This window comes from Protopterus annectens, chromosome 2.part1, assembly GCF_019279795.1.
Source record: "Protopterus annectens isolate FY-2018-M chromosome 2.part1, PAN1.0, whole genome shotgun sequence".
Taxonomy (NCBI): Eukaryota; Metazoa; Chordata; order Ceratodontiformes; family Protopteridae; genus Protopterus; species Protopterus annectens.
In genome coordinates this window covers 887,677,550-887,699,153 of record NC_056729.1, presented here as the reverse complement: position 1 = coordinate 887,699,153, position 21,604 = coordinate 887,677,550, and positions in this window count along the sequence as shown.

Genomic DNA, 21,604 nt, shown 5'->3' with positions numbered 1-21,604 from the left:
TTGTGATGCTGCAGGAGTTCTAAAGTTCTAAGAACTATCCAGGCTACTTTTTCCTGTCTAAAAGTAAATAATCATAATATTTTCAATCATATGCAAAGATGTCAATGAATACAAGTTAGATAATAAGCAAAAGACAGTGAATTACATTCTAAACCACTGTCAGTTATTAAATAGTTCTGAATACTTGCAGTATACCAAAAGGATAGTTTACATGCTAACCTATAGAATGACACTTCTGATAAAAATTAGGATTGTGTTTATCTGTTATTGTCTCTTTAATGTTAAGAAAATTTAATATCTCAGAACAATTTATTAAGGAAAATTAGAATGTTAAATGGGAAGTATTTTCAGATGCTTGTTCAGATACTATTAGACATAACATTTAAGAAAAAATAGGACTGATTCTAACAGTAGTACTAGATTAAAGAGCATTAAATATGTAAGGGTAGATATAAATGTTCTGTTAAATGACACTCTACACTACGATTATAGCTAAAATATAAAATCAAGGAATATAGTAATAGTACAAGACATAGTATAGAAATAGAAATAGAAAGAGTCAGAATAAGTAAATATGTATGTAGTTAAAGAACATAAATATGCCTACAAGGGTGGGATTTTGGCATAGTGGCTACGGTATTTACCTTATAGGTGCAAGGTACAGGGTTTGATTCTCTCATGGAGTAATTGACTAGGCTTGGAATGGCCAACAACAACAGTTAGCCTAGTATTAATTTTTAATCCTATGTACAACTTTACACACAATAAATAAAATAAAAAATATAAAATCATCTGACCTATAAATAAATATGAAAATATCGACTGACTTCCTACCTATAGTAGACTAGGGAGATGATGTGAGGTACAGGGAAATTATTGTAGATATTTCAGTTTTATCAACTTACAGTAAAGATTCTGAACACCTGTTTAACTTTTCCAATTCATAATAACTCACTGACAGGCTTTTTTTAGATGATGCATACTAAAAAAAATGAGCCACATTGATATGAATCAGAAGCATGAGCTAAGCTTTGTTAGTCTAATGGAAAGTTTGAGAGGTAGTTTGTTAATTGTTTTCAACAAAATGTTATTCCATGGTGGAATGTTTTAAGGTTACATCATTAGGTATTTTGTATTTGTTTTAAATGTTTTGTCCATAGGTGAAGATTTCATATTGTTATATAATAAGTTTCATCGTACCTGTGTTTTTTTCTCTTTTATATAAATGTCTGATTTTAAATGCATGTCTATTAATATTAATGGATTGAATAACCAGTAAAGAGGGGGAGTCTGTTCAAAATACTTGCAATTACTTAAAGCTCAAATAGTATTTCTACAGGAAACATGTTTACTTTATAAAGATGTAAATGAACATTCATTAAAGAATCATTTGGTTTTAACAGGTTCTGGCTTTCAAGCTAAAAGAAGAGGCACCCTCATTTTATGAAAGAACTTACCAGTAATGCCTAAAGTAAAAGATACCTGTGTTGATAAAAAGGGTATGTTAAGCACTGGTATATAAATGAGTGGAGCAGAAAACTATATACATTGATGAACTGTTATTGGATTCCAGGGGTTGGATCTAAAGAGGCAAAAAAATACTTATATACTATAACCTGTTATATGAAAGGTGAAGTCATAATGGCCTGTAATTTGAATTGTATTTTTTCAGATAAAGATTCCACTGCAGATAGAAAGCTGAGAATCACATCTTCAGCCAGTTAATACATTTTGTAAATCTAATAAATTTAAAGGATATATATATGAGCTAAGGAAAACAAACTCACTTCAATTTAGTCATTATATATATTGATATGGAACACAAACAAATACTGATATTTTTTTATCTCAAACAATGTTATCACGTTAGAGAAGTTTCAATAGCTTCATGTCCATTATCAGACCATAATGCTATAATCTTTAATAATATTTTAAAAACTGACAATCCAATACACACAGGAGATTACCAGCATACATTATTAAAATAAAATGATTCAAGGATTGGTATGTTAAAGAAATAAAAACTTTCTTAGAAATAAACATGAATGAAGTAACTGACATTCTCCTGTCGGATTTACTAAAGGATTACTTAAATGGAAGAACTAAACACTGGTACATTAGTAAAAACAAGAGAATGGGACAAAGAATTGAATAAAAAACAGATCAAATAGACACCCTAAAGTTAAGTCTAAAACCAAATGACAGTCAGTCTGAATTTAAAAATTAAATTCAAAATATGTTGAAATTCTAAAATATAAAGTTTCAATAAACCTGGAAAAACTTAAGCTTCAGGCATATTCAGTAAATTCTTTAAACTCTTTAAACTTGCTCTTAGTTCAAAGAAAATGAGTAAAATAAATCATAGCAAGGAAATTATAACACATATACATAATAATAGAAAGAAAGAAAATGTATTAAAGGTATTCTTGAGGGCTTTAAAATAATTTATGAAAATATAAACAATAATACAAATAATCTAGATAATCATAATATAGTTGAAAGTTTTCTAAGGGAAAATATAAATAATAAGTTAACAAGTGAACAAATAAAAAAAAATGAATCAACCATTCACTTTAACAGAAGTAAAAGATCAAATAAAAAAAGATAAAAAATAATAAGGCTTTGGGCTTAGATGGTCTTATACCAGAACTATATAAAATACTACCAGATAATGCAATTAAAATATCAGATAAGGTTTACAGAGAAATAAAAACAACTGCTGAAGTCCCCCCATCATGGAAATATTCCCTTATCTCACTTATTTTAAAACAAGATAAGGATCCTACAAAGTGTTCATCATGCAGACCCATTTCACTTTTAAATGTGGATTATAAAATTTTCATGTCCATTTTAGCTAACAGAATGCCTCTACTTATACCTAAACTAATTAACAATAATCAAACTGGATTTATTTTAAATAGACAAACACAGGATAATCTAAATAAATACACTCACTAATAAATTATGCATATAAAAATACAGAACTTTGTATCATTAGTCTCGATTTAGGTAATGCTTTTGAATCAGTTAATTAGCTGTACCCGTTTAAAACACTTAAAATGTATAATTTCTAATCTGAGATAATTGCTTTAATTTCTAAGTTGTACACTCATTCTTGTGGTTATGTTAAAATGTGTCCCTTTCTTTCTAATGCCTTTAAATTACAAAAAGACACAGAACATGGCTATCCGTTATCGCCTTTTCTTTTTGCATTAGCTATATAACCATTTGATAATAGTAATAAATCCAATAAGAACATTATTGGTATCAAAATAAAAGAAGATTTTGAAATAAAGATTCAACTCTTTGCTAATGATATTTTACTAACAACAGGAAATATAGAAACGTTATTAGAACATATACTTAGTTCTATGAGTCAGTTTAAAGAAATCTCAAATGTAAGATTTAATCATAACAAAACAAGTACATTGTTAATTAATACATTTAAAAACCATACAAAAGGTATTCTAACTTCAATTGGAATAAAAAACAAATTAAATACCTTGGTATAACTATTATGTCTAATAGTAAAGAAATTATACAAACTTTCAACAAGTTGTTGATAAAATTTTACGTTTAGTCACAAATTGGAACAAATACTCCTTTTTGATAATTGTGGAACAGGATTGCCTGATATTCAGTTGTATGCTACTTCAACAATAATAAAAGTTATAGTACTGTAGATAAATGCATCTTATGATTCAAAATGGAAATAAATGCATCAAGAAGTATTATTAGTAAATAATTAATATATCACAACCAGAGATAAACAAATATTACCTAATAGTTTTATCTGGTTATTAAAAGATGTTTGCATAAATGGTATTACACTGACTTCTCAAATTCCCTATTTAAATAACATCACTTCCTCTCTCCAAAAGTTCACATATTCTAATCATTATATTAAAGACTTAATATGTTCAATGTTTCCAACTGCATATACAAATGACTCCATAGAAACTCATAACTTCAACAAAATGCTAGTATTGAAACAACAAAGTAATTTAAGGTATTGACATCAATTCTTAAATGATACTGATATATATATATATATATATATATATATATATATATATAATTTTTAAAATTTAAGGTCCAAATTCAATCAAGATTCTGAGAATTGGTAAATTTTAAAAATATTTAGAGACCTTATAATTCCCCAAATTATTGGAATTCTTAATAAATATCAACAATAATACAATGAAAAATAGGTCATATTTGTCACAAATTTATAAAATTCTTAAGTTAGATTTCACATATTTAGACAACTCCTACTAGAACTATTTCTCAAAAAATGATGAAGACTTCCCTAAAGAATACAATAAAGTAATAATAAAATCTACAGATTAAACTACATCTTCATTACACTGGAAAATTTTCAATTGGAATTTTTTACACAGAGCTTTCATCACTCCTAGCAATATTAGAATTATGTATAAATCAAATAGAATTAAATGATGGAGATGTGATTCTGAAATAATAGCTAATTGGATGCATATGGTATTTTAATGTGAAGTCACCTTCCCTTTTTGGAAAGAAATTAACTTTAGTCAAGCTCTATGGTCAGATAGATGTAATAGTTCTAAACATTTCATTTAATTTAATGCTCCAATTCTGGAGATAATTCCTAAAGCCCAACTACCTCTTCTTTGGACTATTATTGCTATAGCCAAAAGTATTTAATAAAAATTGGAAAAGTAAACTTACTCCTTTAGTGTTGAATTTATTAGTATGGAAAAAATCATTTGCAGTATTGAATTACATACAAATTAAATACATATAAAAATCTGAAGGTAATGCTACTCAATGCTAGAAGTCTAAACCTCAAAATGCACTCTCTCGAGGCACTCCTAAAAATGGAGAACATCGATATCTGTGCAGTAACTGAGACCTGGTTCAAGGCTCCAGAGAGCACCCCTGCAATACCAGGTTTTCGGCCACCAAACCAGGACCGAAACACTAAAGGTGGAGGAGTGTCAATATTCACCAAGGATATTCACACCACCAGGCTAGTTAGCCAACACAATGTGTCTGAAATTCTCCAAGTGCAACTAACACTAGGTAAGACTGCAATCCAAATTGTAGCTTGCTACAGATCCCCCACCATACCCCAAGATTCTCACTACACCTTTCTAAACATACTGGAAAATATTAAGATAGAACCAAACACCCTAAAACTGGGTGATTTTAACTACCCTGCCATTAACTGGGAAAACTACTCATGTCCCAACACCTTTAAGAACGGGTCTTGGCATTCATAAATTCCACCGCCCTGGATCAACTAATCCATAGTCCTACCAGGGGCTCCAATATCCTAGACCTGGTCATTACCAACATGGGAAATCAATGCTCCATACCTATGGTCACCCCCTCGTTAGTCAGGTCTGACCATAAGCTAATCACCCTTAACATCCACATCCCACCCCCACCCCCCAGTAAAGAAACCACCATAAAAAACTTCTCCAAAGCCAACTTCATGCTACTTAAGTCAGAAGTGACAAACTTCATGACACCCATGCAGACGGGAACTGAAACTGCTGAATCCTACATTAAGGCACTGTACGAGCACATCCACTCATGCATGAATCGTGCCATCCCAAATAGAACCAAAATGCTCTCATCCAAAAAAAGGAAGCCAATCTGGTGGTCCCCTGCCATAAACAAACTTTACAACAAAAGGAAGAAACTTTTGCAGAAAGAGGAAAATCCCAGGATGCAAAAACTCCTTACTAGCCTCAGTAAGAAACTGAGATGCCTCATAAAATCCTCCAAAGCTAGTTACGAAAATAAAATTGCCAAAGATTCCAAAGACAACCACAAAGCATTCTATAACTATGTCAAAAATCTAAATGGCAATGCTCAGATCTGCTCTGAGCTAAAACAGAATGGCATTAAATATACTAATCCAAAGGATATTGCCAATATCCTGGCAGATCGATTCAGTGCCAACTTCACCCCCCTCTCACCCCCTAAATGGCCCATCTCAATACCGGAAGATTGCCAAATTCCAGTAATAACGGCCACACAGGTACAAAATGCACTCTCTAAAGCCAAGAATACAGCATCCATGGGACCAGATGACATCCCGGGCTGTGTAATACATGAACTACAATATGAACTGGCACCTCACCTAAGTGTCATGTTTAATCATAGCCTCACCTCAGGTTTCATGCCCACTGAGTGGCGTAGAGCTACAGTTATCCCAATCCATAAGGGGGGATCCACCTTGGATCCCGGAAACTACCGTCCCATCAGTCTGACAAGCCTTATCTGCAAGGCCATGGAGCGTATTATCATGGAACTTATAAACAAAGACATTGGCAACCTTCAAACACTGGACCCCACCCAGTTTGGGTTTGTGAAGGGCCGATCTTGTCTCCTGAACCTGATTAACTTCTTTGAATCAGTCTCCAGAGCCATGGACAAGGGTAAGGTGGTCCACACAGCCTATCTAGACCTTGCCAAGGCCTTTGACACCATCCCCACTCTGGAATCATAGATAAACTTACTAAGTTGGGCATTAATCCCTATGTCACCCAATGGGTTGCTAAATGGCTTACTGATAGAACCCACACTATAAAAGTAGCTGACTCCAAATCCAGCTCCAGACAAGTGACAAGTGGAGTACCTCAGGGTTCAGTCCTGGGGCCGCTCTTGTTTGGCATCTACTTTTCTGAAGTACAGGTCAACACTAAGGGACTCTGGCTAACAAAGTTTGCAGATGACTGCAAACTGGGAGCCATTATTGAATCCCCAAATGATGTGGATACTCTACAAAAGGGCCTTACAGAAACAGATGCTTGGTGCCAGAGCCATGGGCTCAAGCTCAATGCCAAGAAATGTATTGTTATCCCCTTTGGGAAAAAACATGTATCCATGAATTACCATATAGGTGGCAGTACACTAAACACAGGAAGTGTGATAAGAGACTTAGGGACACAGGTGGACAGTGGTCTCACGTTCGATAACCACATCGCCACAACAGTCAGGAAATCCTTCTATGTGGCACACCTCATCACGAAGGCCTTTTCATCCAGAAAAAAGGAGGTCATTGTCCCACTGTACTCATCCCTCATTAGACCCATTATAGAATACAATGCCCCATTTGGTATGTACCTCTCAAGACATCTGCAACAACTGGAAAGGCCTCAGAAATACCTCACTAAAAGAATCACAGGCCTAAAGCAGATGCCCTACGCTGACCGCCTTAAAAAACTCCAGCTATACTCTGTCGCATATCGTCTACTCAGAGGCGATCTCTGCTTAACATACAAGGCCATGTCAAACCCAGAGCTGTTGGACATGCTACACTTAAAGAAATCCCAATCCCTCAGAGCTACACGCTCAGGGATCTAAACCTTGTCATCACAATAAACAAAACATGCTGGAGGGATAGGTTCCTGACCCAGAGACTCCCCAGACTCTGGAATAGATTGCCCATACATGTCAAGCAGAGTTCCTCTTTGGACCTCTTCAAAAGGAACCTTGATGACTGGATGGGAGAAAGGAAATTCACCCCAGGGATCACGTCAGTCGCCCTGCTAGACAGGGGTCCAGGAAAGTAAATAATGTGGGAAGAAATAGCCAGGGAATTGTTATGGCTAGGCTTGTATAGGCCCTAGGGCTGATAGCCTAGTACCAACCTATGAACCTATGAACCTATAAAGATGACAACATCTAATATTACAGATTCATATGAATCTTGGCTTCAAACTTAGACTTGCTTGAAAAATATTAATTATTGTTGTTGTTGTATAACTTTGATGTATTGATTAGCTGTGGATCTATGTAAATAGTTATTTGTTTGTTTTATAATTGATTTGTTTATTTATTGTTTTAAACCCAAATAAAAAAATAAAAAATAAAAAAAGAACAATAACTATCCAAAAACACCTTAAACACTCTCTCTTATAATACCCATCTCAAGATACCGATATCAGCCTCTCCCACTGATTTTCATCCTGTCTTCCTTCATTTCCCTATCACTAAAGTTTTCAAAAAATTCCTATTAAACCAGTTATTTCATCATCTTTGTTAATATAAGCATATAACAGATTCACAGCAAGGGATCAGAGACGTCCTTAACACTGATGATAGGTTCATAGGTTCATACGTGTGTACTAGGCTAATGACCCTGGGGCTTTTACAAGCCTAGTCCATAGAAGTGCCCTGGAATTGTGCCACCCATTGTTAGTTCTCAGTGTCTCTATCAAGTAGTGCCACTGGACTGATCCCCAGAGTGAACATTCTATTACCCATCCACTCATCAAGATTTTGCTTGAAGAGGGCTAGTGAGGTGCTCTGCTTGACATGTATGGGAAGTCTATTCCAGAGCATGGATAGTCTCTGGGTTATGAACCTGTCCCGCCAGCATGTTCTGTTGATTGTGGTAATGAGGTTGATGTCTCTGGAGTATGTGGTGCGGAGGGATTGGGATTTCTTTAGATGTAGCATTTCTAACAGAGCTGGGTCAGACATGGCTTTGTAAGTCAAGCAGAGATTCCCCACTTAGTAGACGATATGAGACTGAGAAAAGCTGGATTTTTTTTTAGTCTGTCCATGTAGGACATGTGTTTAAGGCCTAGGATCCTCTTGTGGCCTCTACAACTGTTGTAAGTGTCTAGTGAGGTACATGCCAAATGGGGCATTATACTCTACGATTGCTCTAATAAGGGAAAAGTAGAGAGAAATGATGACCTCTTTCTTCCTGGATGCAAAACTCTTGGTAATGAGATGTGCCACATAGAAGGACTTTCTGACCACAGTGGCAATGTGGTGGTCGAAGGAGGGGTTGTTCTCAACCTGTGTCCTCAGATCTCTTATAACGTCTTCAGTGTTCAGTGGGCTACCATCAATGTGGTAATTAGTGGGAAATGAGTTTTTCCCAAAAGGGATGACTACGGATTTTGTGGCATTAAGCTTAAGGCCATGGTGTTGACATCAGTCATTGGTCTCAGTGAGGCCTTTCTGTAGGATGTCTGCATCACTTGGCTCCCAGCTTGCAGTCATCTGCAAATTTGGTCAGCCAGAGTCCCTCTGTGTTGGCCTGAACTTCTGAGAAGTAGATGCAAAACAGGAGAGGACCCAGGACCAATCCCTGTGGGACTCCACTCGTGACTTGTCTAAAACCAAATGACAATCAGTCTGAATTTAAAAACTTAAATTCAAAATATATGTTGAAATTCTAAAATATAAAGTTTCAATAAACCTGGAAAAACATAAGCTTCAGGCATATTCAGTAAACTGTTTAAACTCTTTAAACTTGCTCTTAGTTCAAAGAAAATGAGTAAAATAAATCATAGTAAGGAAATTATAACACATATAAATAATAATAGAAAGAAAGTAGAACATGTATTAAAGGTATTTTTGAGGGCTTTAAAATATTTTATGAAAATATAAATAATAATACAAATAACCTAGATAATCATAATATAGTTGAAAGTTTTCTAAGGGAAAATATAAATAATAAGTTAACAAGTGAACAAATAAAAAAAATGAATCAACCATTCACTTTAACAGAAGTAAAAGATCAAATAAAAAAAGATAAAAAATAATAAGGCTTTGGGCTTAGATGATCTTATACCAGAACTATATAAAATACTACCAGATAATGCAATTAAAATATCAGATAAGGTTTACAGAGAAATAAAAACAACTGCTGAAGTCCCCCCATCATGGAAATATTCCCTTATCTCACTTATTTTAAAACAAGATAAGGATCCTACAAAGTGTTCATCATGCAAACCCATTTCACTTTTAAATGTGCATTATAAAATGTTCATGTCCATTTTAGATAACAGAATGCCTCTACTTATACCTAAACTAATTAACAATAATCAAACTGGATTTATTTTAAATAGACAAGCACAGGATAATCTAAATAAATACGCTCATTAATAAATTATGCATATAAAAATACAGAACTTTGTATCATTAGTCTCGATTTAGGTAATGCTTTTGAATCAGTTAATTAGCTGTACCTGTTTAAAACACTTAAAATGTATAATTTCTAATCTGAGATAATTGCTTTAATTTCTAAGTTGTACACTCATTCTTGTGCTTATGTTAAAATGTGTCCCTTTCTTTCTAATGCCTTTAAATTACAAAAAGGCATGGAACAAGGCTATCCATTATCACCTTTTCTTTTTGCATTAGCTATATAACCATTTGCTAATAGTAATAAATCCAATAAGAACATTATTGGTATCAAAATAAAAGAAGATTTTGAAATAAAGATTCAACTCTTTGCTAATGATATTTTACTAACAGCAGGAAATATAGAAAAGTTATTAGAACATATACTTAGTTCTATGAGTCAGTTTAAAGAAATCTCAAATGTAAGATTTAATCATAACAAAACAAGTACATTGTTAATTAATACATGTAAAAATCATACAAAAGGTATTCTAACTTCAATTGGAATAGAAAACAAATTAAATACCTTGGTATAACCATTATGTCTGGTAGTAAAGAAATTATACAAACTTTCAACAGGTTGTTGATAAAATTTTACGTTTAGTCACAAATTGGAACAAATTCTCCTTTATCATGGAAGAACAATTCATGCATATTAAGATAGTAATTCTCCATACAATATTATTTGTCTTACAGTCTTTAGTACTATTTCTACCAAATCAATTTGATGAAGAAAATAAATAATATTTTACTTATATTTTTAGCATCCTAATAAACCAAGAATTTCCTTTGATTGGCACAGAAAAGGTTGTGATAATTGTGGAACAGGATTGCCTGATATTCAGTTGTATGCTACTTCAACAATTATAAAAGTTACAGTATTGTAGATAAATGCATCTTATGATTCAAAATGGAAATAAATGCATCAAGAAGTATTATTAGTAAATAATTAATATATCACAGCCATTCATAAACAAATATTACCTAATAGTTCTATCTGGTTATTAAAAGATGTTTGCATAAATGGTATTACACTGACTTCTCAAATTCCCTATTTAAATAACATCACTTCCTCTTTCCAAAATTTCACATATTCTAATCATTGTATTAAAGACTTACTATTTTCAATGTTTCCAACTGCATATACAAATGACTGCATATAATCTCTTAACTTCAACAAAATGCTAGTATTGAAACAACAAAGTAATTTAATGTATTGACATAAATTCTTAAATTATACTGATATATATATATATATATATATGGTTCTACCTGACTTCGTCGACAGCGCAGAAGACCGACAGCGGAATCCGGAGCTCCAGAAGATCGACATCGAAGAAGACCGACGCGAATCGCGAGTGGCAGAACATCGACAATGCAGAAGACCGACACGACGGATGACAACACCAACGCCGAGGATGCCGACATGGGGAAAGGCTGTGTGAGTATGCGGTAGTGACGGACGTTAGGGTGCGAGGCAGGTAAGTGTGGAGATTGACGGTCTGTGGGGATAGGGGTGGGTTAAGTGAGTTAGGGTTAGGGAGCGATAGGGGTGGGTTAAGTGAGTTAGGGTTAGGGAGGCGATAGGGGTGGGTTAAGTGAGTTAGGGTTAGGCAGCGATAGGGGTGCGTTAAGTGGGTTAGGGTTAGGGAGCGATAGGGGTGGGTTAAGAGAGTTAGGGTTAGGGAGCGATTGGGGTGGGTTAAGTGAGTTAGGGTTAGGAGGCGATAGGCGGGTTAAGTGAGTTAGGGTTAGGGAGGCGGGTAGGTAAGTGTGCGATAGTGACGGACCTTAGGGTTAGGGTAAGGTTTAGTGTGGGCTTGTAAGGATTTTGGTGTGCTTGTGTTGTGTGTGTGGTTTGTGGAATGGGGATGTGTTTTGTTTTTAATTGTTATTGTGGTGTGTGCAGTGTATGGGGTTTCGTGTTTGTGTACCGTCGGTTATTTCGTTGTCGGTTATGTGTGGTTTCGTGTTTATGGACTGTCGAATATGTGGTGTCGGTGATGTGGTTGTCGGTGTTGTGTGGTTTCGACTATGTCAGGTAGAACCATATATATATATATATATATATATATATATATATAATTTTGAAAATGTAAGGTCCAAATTCAATCACGATTCTGAGAATTTGTTAGTTTTAAAATTATTTAGAGATCTTATAATTCCCCAAATTATTGGAATTCTTAATAAATATCAACAATAATACAATGAAAAATAGATCATATTTGTCACAAATTTATAAAATTCTTAAGTTAGATTTCACATATTTAGACAACTCCTACTGGAACTATTTCTCAAAAAAATGATGAAGACTTCTCTAAAGAATACAATAAAGTAATAATAAAATCTACAGATTAAACTATATCTTCATTATACTGGAAAAATTTCACTTGGAATTTTTTATACAGAGCTTTTATCACTCCTAGCAATATTAGAATTATGTATAAATGTTGATTAGCTGTGGACCTATGTACATAGTTATTTGTTTGTTTTATAATTGATTTGTTTATTTATTATTTTAAAATAAAAAAAAAAAAGAACAAGAACTATCCAAAAACATCTTAAACACTCTCTCTTATAATTCCCATCTCAAGATACCGACATCAGCCTCTCCCAATGATTTTTATCCTGTCTTCCTTCATTTCCCTATCACTAAAGTTTTCAAAAAAATATTATATAACCAGTTATTTCATCATCTTGGCTAATACATGCATATAACAGATTCACAACAAGGGATCAGAAACGTCCTTAACATTGTCGATAGGTTCATAGGTTCATACGTGTGTACTAGGCTATTGGCCCTGGGGCTTTTACAAGCCTAGTCCATAGAAGTGCCCTTCAATTGTGCCACCCATTGTTAGTTCTCAGTGTCTCTATCAAGTAGTGCCACTGGAGTGATCCCCAGGGTGAACATTCTATTACCCATCCACTCATCAAGATTTTGCTTGAAGAGGGCTAGTGAGGTGCTCTGCTTGACATGTATAAGTCTATTCCAGAGCATGGCTAGTCTCTGGGTTATGAACCTGTCCCTCCAGCATGTTCTGTTGATTGTGGTAATGAGGTTGATGTCTCTGGAGTGTGTGGTGCGGAGGGATTGGGATTTCTTTAGATGTAGCATTTCTAACAGAGCTGGGTCAGACATGGCTTTGTAAGTCAAGCAGAGATCCCCTCTTAGTAGACGATACGAGACAGAGAAAAGCTGGAGTTTTTTTAGTCTGTCCATGTAGGATATGTGTTTAAGGCCTAGGATCCTCTTGGTGAGGTACTTTTGTGGCCTCTACAACTGTTGCAGGTGTCTAATGAGGTACATGTCAAACAGGCCATTATACTCTATGATTGCTCTAATAAGGGAAAAGTAGAGAGAAATGATGACCTCTTTCTTCCTGGATGCAAAACTCTTGGTAATCAGATGTGCCACATAGAAGGACTTTCTGACCACAGTGATAATGTGGTGGTCGAAGGAGAGGTTGTTCTCAACCTGTGTCCTCAGATCTCTTATAATGTCTTCAGTGTTCAGTGGGCTGCCATCAATGTGGTAATTAGTGGGAAATGAGTTTTTCCCATAAGGGATGACTACGCATTTTGTGGCATTAAGCTCAAGGCCATGGTTTCGACATCAGTCAGTGGTCTCAGTGAGGGCTTTCTGTAGGATGTCTGCATCACTTGGCTCCCAGCTTGCAGTCGTCTGCAAATTTGGTCAGCCAGAGTCCCTCTGTGTTGGCCTGAACTTCTGAGAAGTAGATGCCAAACAGGAGAGGACCCAGGACCAATCCCTGTGGGACTTCACTCGTGACTTGTCGGCAGTCTGATTTGAAGTCCACTACTTTCACACTGTGGGTTCTATCTGTTAACCAATTTGCAGCCCACCTAATGATATAGGGGTTGATGCCTAGTTTTCTGAGTTTATCAATAATTCCTGAGTGAAGAATGGTATGAAAGGCCTTGGCCAGATCAAGGTAGGCTGTATGAACTGCCTTATCTTCATCTCTTGCTCTGGTGACTGACTCAAAGAAGTCTACCAGGTTGAGCAGGCATGATGCACCTTTCACAAAACCAAATTGCATGGGATCTAGAGTTTGCAGATTCCCTATATCCTTGTTAATTTGGTCCATGACAATGTGCTCCATAGCCTTACATATCAGAGTCATCAGGCTAATGAGGTGATAATTTCCAGGGTCTGTAGTCACTCATCCTTCATGAAGAGGGATGACTGTAGCAGTGTGCCATTCAGTACGGACAAAGCTTGAGGTGAGGCTATGAGTGAATAGAGCACACAGATGTGGTTCCAGTTCACTTTTTAATTCATGTAGAACACAGCCAGAGATATTGCCACATCCCATGGAAGCTGCATTCTTGGCCTTAGACAATGCAGCTTTAACCTATGCTGCAGTAAAGTTGAGTGCCTGGCATTCTTCCGTTATTGAAATTGGTCTTTTAGGGCGGGAGAGAGGGGTAAAGTTGGCACTGAATCTGTCGGTCAGTATGTTGGCAATATCTGTTGGCTCAGTATAGGAGGCACCATTGTGCAGTAACTCAGAGCAAATCTGGGTATTGCCATGGAGATCCTTGATATAACTGTAGAAGGCTTTGTGGTTGTTTTTAGTGTCTGCCGCAATTCTGCCTTCATAGCTGGCTTTGGAGGTTTTGATGAGGGATCTCAACTTATTGTTGAGGCTAATAAGGGAATTTTTCCAGTCTTGGGACTTCACATTTTTCTGCAACAGTCTCTTCCTTCTGTTGTAGAATTTGCTAATGGCAAGTGACCACCAGACTGGCTTCCTTTTTTTTAAAGGAGAGCATCTTGGTACTGTTGGTATGGCTAATTGCATGCATTTATGTACGTGTTCATACAGTTCATTGGTGTATGATTCGGAAGTCATGCATGTATTTTCCATTTGCATGGTTGCCTTGAAGTTAGCCCTCTCTGTTTTTAGGAGACCAAAGTCAGCTTTGGAGAAGTTTTTTTTATGGTGGATACCTTTGCGGGGGTGTGTGGGTGAGATGTGGATTTCCATGGTGATTAGTTTTTGTTCGGATCTAACCAGGGAGGAATTGATTACTAGTGTAGAGCAACAGTTGCCCATGTTAGTAATAACCAGGTCAAGTATGTTCCTTCCTCTAGTGGAGGTAAGAATGAGATGGTCCAAGGTATTGGAAATGATGAATTCCAGGAAGCGTTGGGCCAGTGCATTGGTGCATGAGTAGTTTCCCCAGCTGATGGAGGGGTAGTTGAAGTTGCCTAGTATGATAGTGTTGGGTTAGATCTTATTAGTTTCCAGGGTGCTTAGGAATGTGGAGTGAGAGTCTTGGGACATGGTTGGGGGCCTATAGCAGGCTACAACCTGAATTGCTGTCTTACCCAATGTTAGTTGTACCTGTAGTATCTCAGATGTGTTATGCTGGGCTACTAGTCTGGAGGTGTGCATATCCTTTAAGAATATGGAGACACCTCCATGTTCTGGGGATGAAAGGTGTGGAATGAGTTATAGCCTGGTAGTGTAGGGGTGCTTTCTGCTGCTTTAAATCAGGTCTCTGTTACAGCACAAATGTCGATGTTCTCCATTTTGAGGAGTGCTTCGAGCAAGTACATCTTGAAATTTAGACTTTTAGCATTGAGCAGCATGACCCTCAGATTGCATTTATTTATAGCTGTTACAGTGGTAATTTGGCCTTTGGAACACTGCCTAAAAAAGCACTATAGGGATGGCAAGAGCCATAGCCCATACCCAGAAACCCAGGGGTGACAGATGCAGGCCATCTCTGGCAAAGCATTGAGGTCTGTTAGTCATGTCATCCCAAGCAGACAGATACTGGATCCCCTTAGAATGACACCAGAAACTTAGCCAGTTGTTGAAGTCAATCATTTTTTGTTTGTACTGTGGTATCATTCTGGCCGATGGTAGGATGCTGCTCAGGGCTAGGGTCATACCTGCCTGAGCCACATAATTCGAGAGTTCCACCATGTCTCTTTTTATGTAGTCCAGGGAGGTGCGTCTCAGGTCATTCACACCCACATGGACAATTGCAGAGTCATACTAGTACTTGTGGAGTTACCCGAATGCGTGAGTTATGTGTCTAATTCTGGCACCTGATAGACAGCTGATTGTTACCCTCTCCTTATTCACCCTAGTGTGTCATCAGTGTGTCTCACTATTGAGTCACCTATGATTATGTTAATGCCATTTATAGTTTTACTGATAAAACAATCTCAGCAGTGGAAAGGTAGCAAGTATTTGGAGCCATATTAATATCTCCTACTGCGGCTTTTCATAGAATAAACCACCAAATCCTCCTAGAAAAGCTATAATTCTTCAATTTTATCCCTAATGCAATTTGCTGGTTCAGAAAGTACTTGAGCCGCACTCCAATCATAACTGAAGGCCAGTGTATAGTAAGAATTCGACAAAGATCAATCTCTGTCCTCATGTTATGTTCCATCCTTTTAAATTACATTAAAACCATCTTTTTCTCCACAAATATCACTCTGTATGCTGTTCATATCATACAACAAAAATATGATATAATACCCTGGATTTATGGCAAGTACTCCAGAAAAGCTTTGCTTTCTTGTCCATATGGCTAACTAAAAACCTGCTGACAGTGAATACTAACAAAACTACAGCCATGACATTCATGACTCCTAATAATTGCTCATCCTCCTGTCCCGTAAAAGTGTCACTTCCACTAATGCTGCTATAAATATTCTTCAACACTATAAATATCTATGTCCTACACACTACCATGCCCCTTTTCCTTAGGCATCACATGGAAAATGTCACTAAAAAGTTATTGTTCAACTTAAAGTAACCTATTCTATTTCTACCCACTTCATTCAAGAGGCAATATGCAGATTTAAAAATCATTCCCCTCAATATTAGCAACTGCCTTCCAATTTCCATTAAACCCAATCTCCTCTTATGCAGCCTCACCTTCAAAATCCTCAAGAATACTACAATCCCTCCATTGCCTCTAAACTGCAAATAAAACTCTCACAATATTCACTATCAAACCAATGTCCTTACATTAGTGAAGAATCCCTCAGAGAAGTGAATTTTACAAAAACTGACAGATTCCACTGGAATTTTTTTTCACAATAAGTGAGATGCACTACTGAACATGCGTTTTAGACAGTCTATGTGACTATAGGTGCAGTGGTGCAGCAGTTGCATTGTTGACTCAAAGCAAGAGCTTCTCTGGTTCAGTTCTTTGCTGGGATGCCTTATGTGTGGAGTCTGCATATCCTCCCTGCATTCATGTGGGTTTTCTCCGGGTGCTCTGGTTTTCTCCTACATTATAAAAACATGCCTCTGGTGCATTTCTCCCCAGCCGCTGCTGAAAATTGGCTCATTCTAAGTTAGACTTTCTCGGTAAACAAAGAAATAAATAAATCCATCAAAGAAAATTATAAATGCAAGTGCAGTCTGAACAAAATATAATCTTACAAGATGTGGTAATGCTTGCTCCCATTTAATATTCACTCTTTAGATCAGACTGATAACACAAGCTATGCAAATATGCAATTAAAGTTCACTTTACATCTGAAATACAGCTACCCCAATGATGTTTTCTCCCCCTTCTCTTATCTCTCTTTCTCTCTTCAGCATCTAACTTCCATGCAATTGTTTCTCATTACATACTTTTGTAGTTCTTAAGAACTTTCTCTCTCTCCTTACTACTAATAACCTGGGGATCTTTTCTTGCTCTCTTCTGTAGAAAAGACACATTACACATCTGTTTTAAGTCTGCATATGCAGATATTTTTTCAATTAATATACTGTTTATAATATCACAAAGGTGATATTGCACTTCTATTTGTCAACTTTTAGTAGGAACAAGTTCCACCAAAAGACCCTTGCTACTGACCACAGCATGTAACTGTACTTTTATGCTTGCCAGTGTTCTTTCTGTTAGACTTAAGTTGCTTATCTCATCTCTATTATCATTGTTTTTGCAATTTTAAAAGTATTTTTCATTTATGTTGTTTATTTGTACTGCATTCTAAGTTTTTTTGGCTTTGGAATTAAATGTAATCCATGTGCTTTGTATTATAGATGTGTAAATTAGATTGTTCTTTGGAACCCAGGTTGTGGCTGAGAAGGGACCAGCCTGCCCACTTGGTTATAAATGTATTCAATATCAATGGCATGAGTGGGAGGACCTGCATAATAGCAACATTTCAGAAGCATGTACACAACATGATAGTCCTCACAGAAGGCACACAACTTAGCAGCAGACAGGATAGTGACAGGGGATGTCCTTCATCAGGCTCTATAGTCATGGAGCGTGAATCACTTCTGGCATTCTTAAATGGTGATAATGAAGAGGGAGAAGCATCATATCCAGAAGTGTGGACACAGGTTCTGAGAGCAGACAGATACATTATATCATGCAATGAGACCAGACAGGTATGTACCCAGACTGCTACATGCATGATACAACTCTTAGTGTAGCAACAAAATGGTGTTTGCATTAACCACAGCCTCTATCCTTCACAGGTACTTCAGGCATACAGGCTCAGGGGAAAGCTTCCACAGACAGGTATTTAAATGTGTTTTTGGGAAATCATATCTCAGCACATGCATATCATGGGACTTGGGTTTGCAGAGTGAGCATTTCACACTATATTATTACAAATATGTATCCACAAGGCACAGAACTATACTTTGGCACCTGTAGAAACTAGACAAGAGCAAAAGGCTGAATTCAGTCTCCTGTCAGAGGCTGACAAGGTAACCAGCATGCACACTCCATCACAGTCTCAGGACATATTTGAGATGTCCAACTTACTTTTGGGTGGAAAAACAACCAATTCCCAGTATGACACTGTAGCCCCCCCACACACACACACACACACACATAACCACTCTATGAAATGCATGGTCATGTATACTGCTGACCAGGTCTAGGGGATCTCCACTGTGTTTGATACCATGACCACTCTAGAGATGGGCCAGCAGTGTCAAGCAAGGAAATTGCATCTGATGTAAAGATACCCACTGTGTGGTGGGTTAATGGTTTTACATAGCATCTTCCATATGTTCACATGTTCATAGATAATTATTGGACTAACTGCCCTTTGGGCCATTTTAAGCCTTGCTAGTTTCCCTTTTATTGCTAGAATTAACCTGTTCCATTTGGTGTTAGATTGACCTTGCCCATTCCATGGTCAATAATTATATATTACCCCTAGTGAGAATAACTGAGATCATGCCAAAGATAATTAGCAGGGACACATACATGGGCTAAAGCACTGAAGAACTGTCTCTGTCCATTAGTAGTACAGGGATAGTACTGGAGTAAACTGTCTATTACCAATCCATAGATCTAAGTTGCATTAGATATAGATAGGCAAGGACTTTGTATTACATGGCTGGAGAGTCTGTTCTAATGGAGTGGTATCATCTGCAAGATAAGCCTGTCCCTCTAAATAATTCTGTTGATGTTGCTTAAGAATTTGAGATTCCTAGACTGAATATTTCTGATCCCATTTGACTTGTTGATAGACAGTAGGTCCATCAGTATTGGCTTGGAGGATGCCTTGTATGCTAGACACAGGTTACCTCTTAGTCTGTAGGATACTGAGTATAGTGACAGGGCTTTGATTCAATCCATGTAGAACAATTTGCTTAGGTCTTTTATCCTTTTAGTGAGGTATTTCTGTGAGAATTCCAGTTGGGGCATGTGTCTAAACATATACATGCCAAAGGGGGCATTATACTCAGTGACTGGCATAATGAGGACTGAGTAAAAGGGACAATGAAATGTTAAGATCTAGACATATTCCCTTTGTCTTTACGCTGCACAATATAGAAGGACTTTCTCGTGATAGTAGACTCACCTTGGTTGAAAGTTGTCACTGGTCATATATTATGCCAAATCCCAAATAACTAGGTCAGCTTTTAGAGGTATGTTGTTGACTTGGTAGTTCTCCAGGGGAGATGACTTATCAAAGAATATAATAATGCATTTTGTAATAGGTAGTTTCAGTCCATGATATTGACACAGTTATTTGTTTGTGACAAGCCTTCCTGCAGCATAACTAAGTAATCTGGGGATTCACTGACTGTTTCTAGTTTGCAGGCATCTGCAAACTTCTTCAGCTTGAGCTCTTTGGTATACGCTTCTACTTCATAGAAGTATATGCCAAACAGGAGATGTCCTACCACTGAACCCTAGGAGACTCCACTGGAGAATTATGTCTTTGTGGGGATAGCTTCCTCTTTTTTGACCTCATGATTCCTATCTTTGAGGCAGTTGGCAGTCCATTGGGTGATATAGGGGTTTGTTTCCAGTTTGTTTAGCTTTTCTACTATGCCTGAGTGGGGAATTGTGTCAAAGGCTTAGGCTAAGTCAAGGTTTGTGGTGTGCATCATTTTACCTTCATCCATTACCTTATTGAACTTTTCAAAAGTGCTCCACCAGATTAAGTAAATATAACCTGCCCTTGAGGAATCCAAACCAAAAATAAATCCATTGTTTAGAGATTCTTTATATCTTTATTGACTAGTTCCATAAGTCTTTTCATATGAGGTAGGACAGATATACAGATGTGTAGGTGCCTGAATCCATCTAAGAGCCTACCTCATACAGGGGAATGACTAGCTGTTATCCACAGTAGCTTGGTTATAACCTGTAAAATGCTGAGGTGAAACAATGTTATTAGGGAGTAGCTAAATCATGCTTTATGTTATTTAAGATGTATCCAGTGTCATAGCCAACCACTGACATCCAGGTGACTTTAGGCCTTAAGAAACAGATGTGCAAGGCTGTCATCTGGTTGTAATCCACAGCTAAATGCAGAGGAAAGGAGATGACTGGCATTATACATGATGTTTGGTGAAAGTGGAGTCCAAGGAAGATGATGTGGTTAGCATTACATGTGTATTAGGTAGGACATTTCACTTCAATGGTCACCTCCATGCACCTGTTAGCCATACACATCATTAGTGTCATGCACCCCAGTGCTGTTCATGATTGCAAATATGTACATTCCTATGGAGGATGAATTGGATGGCCATCCCAATGAACATAGTCTGCACTTGCCACAATTATGGTTCCACAGTACCACCATAAGCCGCACTACAGGGCTGTTTGGGGAGGGCCATTCCAAATATGATCACAATATGGATCCTGTTACACAGGTTTAAACATGGCCATGCCCTAAGTAGCATCTGTGTATATAATTCCATCAGTGTGACAGAGCCCATGCACACAGCACCATAGCGAGTGACTCATGCATCCACATCACAATCACCCTAGTGTATGTTCCTGCAGAGGCACCCCACCTACACCACTGAAAAGATCATATCTGATGCTTATATCATACTTCACTGTAACCACCATAAATATTGATGTTGTTCTATTAGTTTTGTCACATCCATGTTCCAAGGGTTATCTGGGCTTGCAAGGCTTTCAGCATGCCAGGCCCCAAGTACACAGTCATGTACACCTTGTGCCACACATCTTCATCACAGTTACCCCAATGTATTGCTGTGTAGGGGCAACCTCATCTCACACCACTGAGAAGATTACATTTGTGAATCCCCATGTTTGACTCCATTTACTGTGAACCTTGCCAAGTAGTGTGCATTAACATGTGTCAATATGTATCTAGTAAAACAGTGGTTGCTGTGAAACTTACACCCCACTTCTGTTTAGTGTGTATGGAAATATCCAATGAAGATTGTGA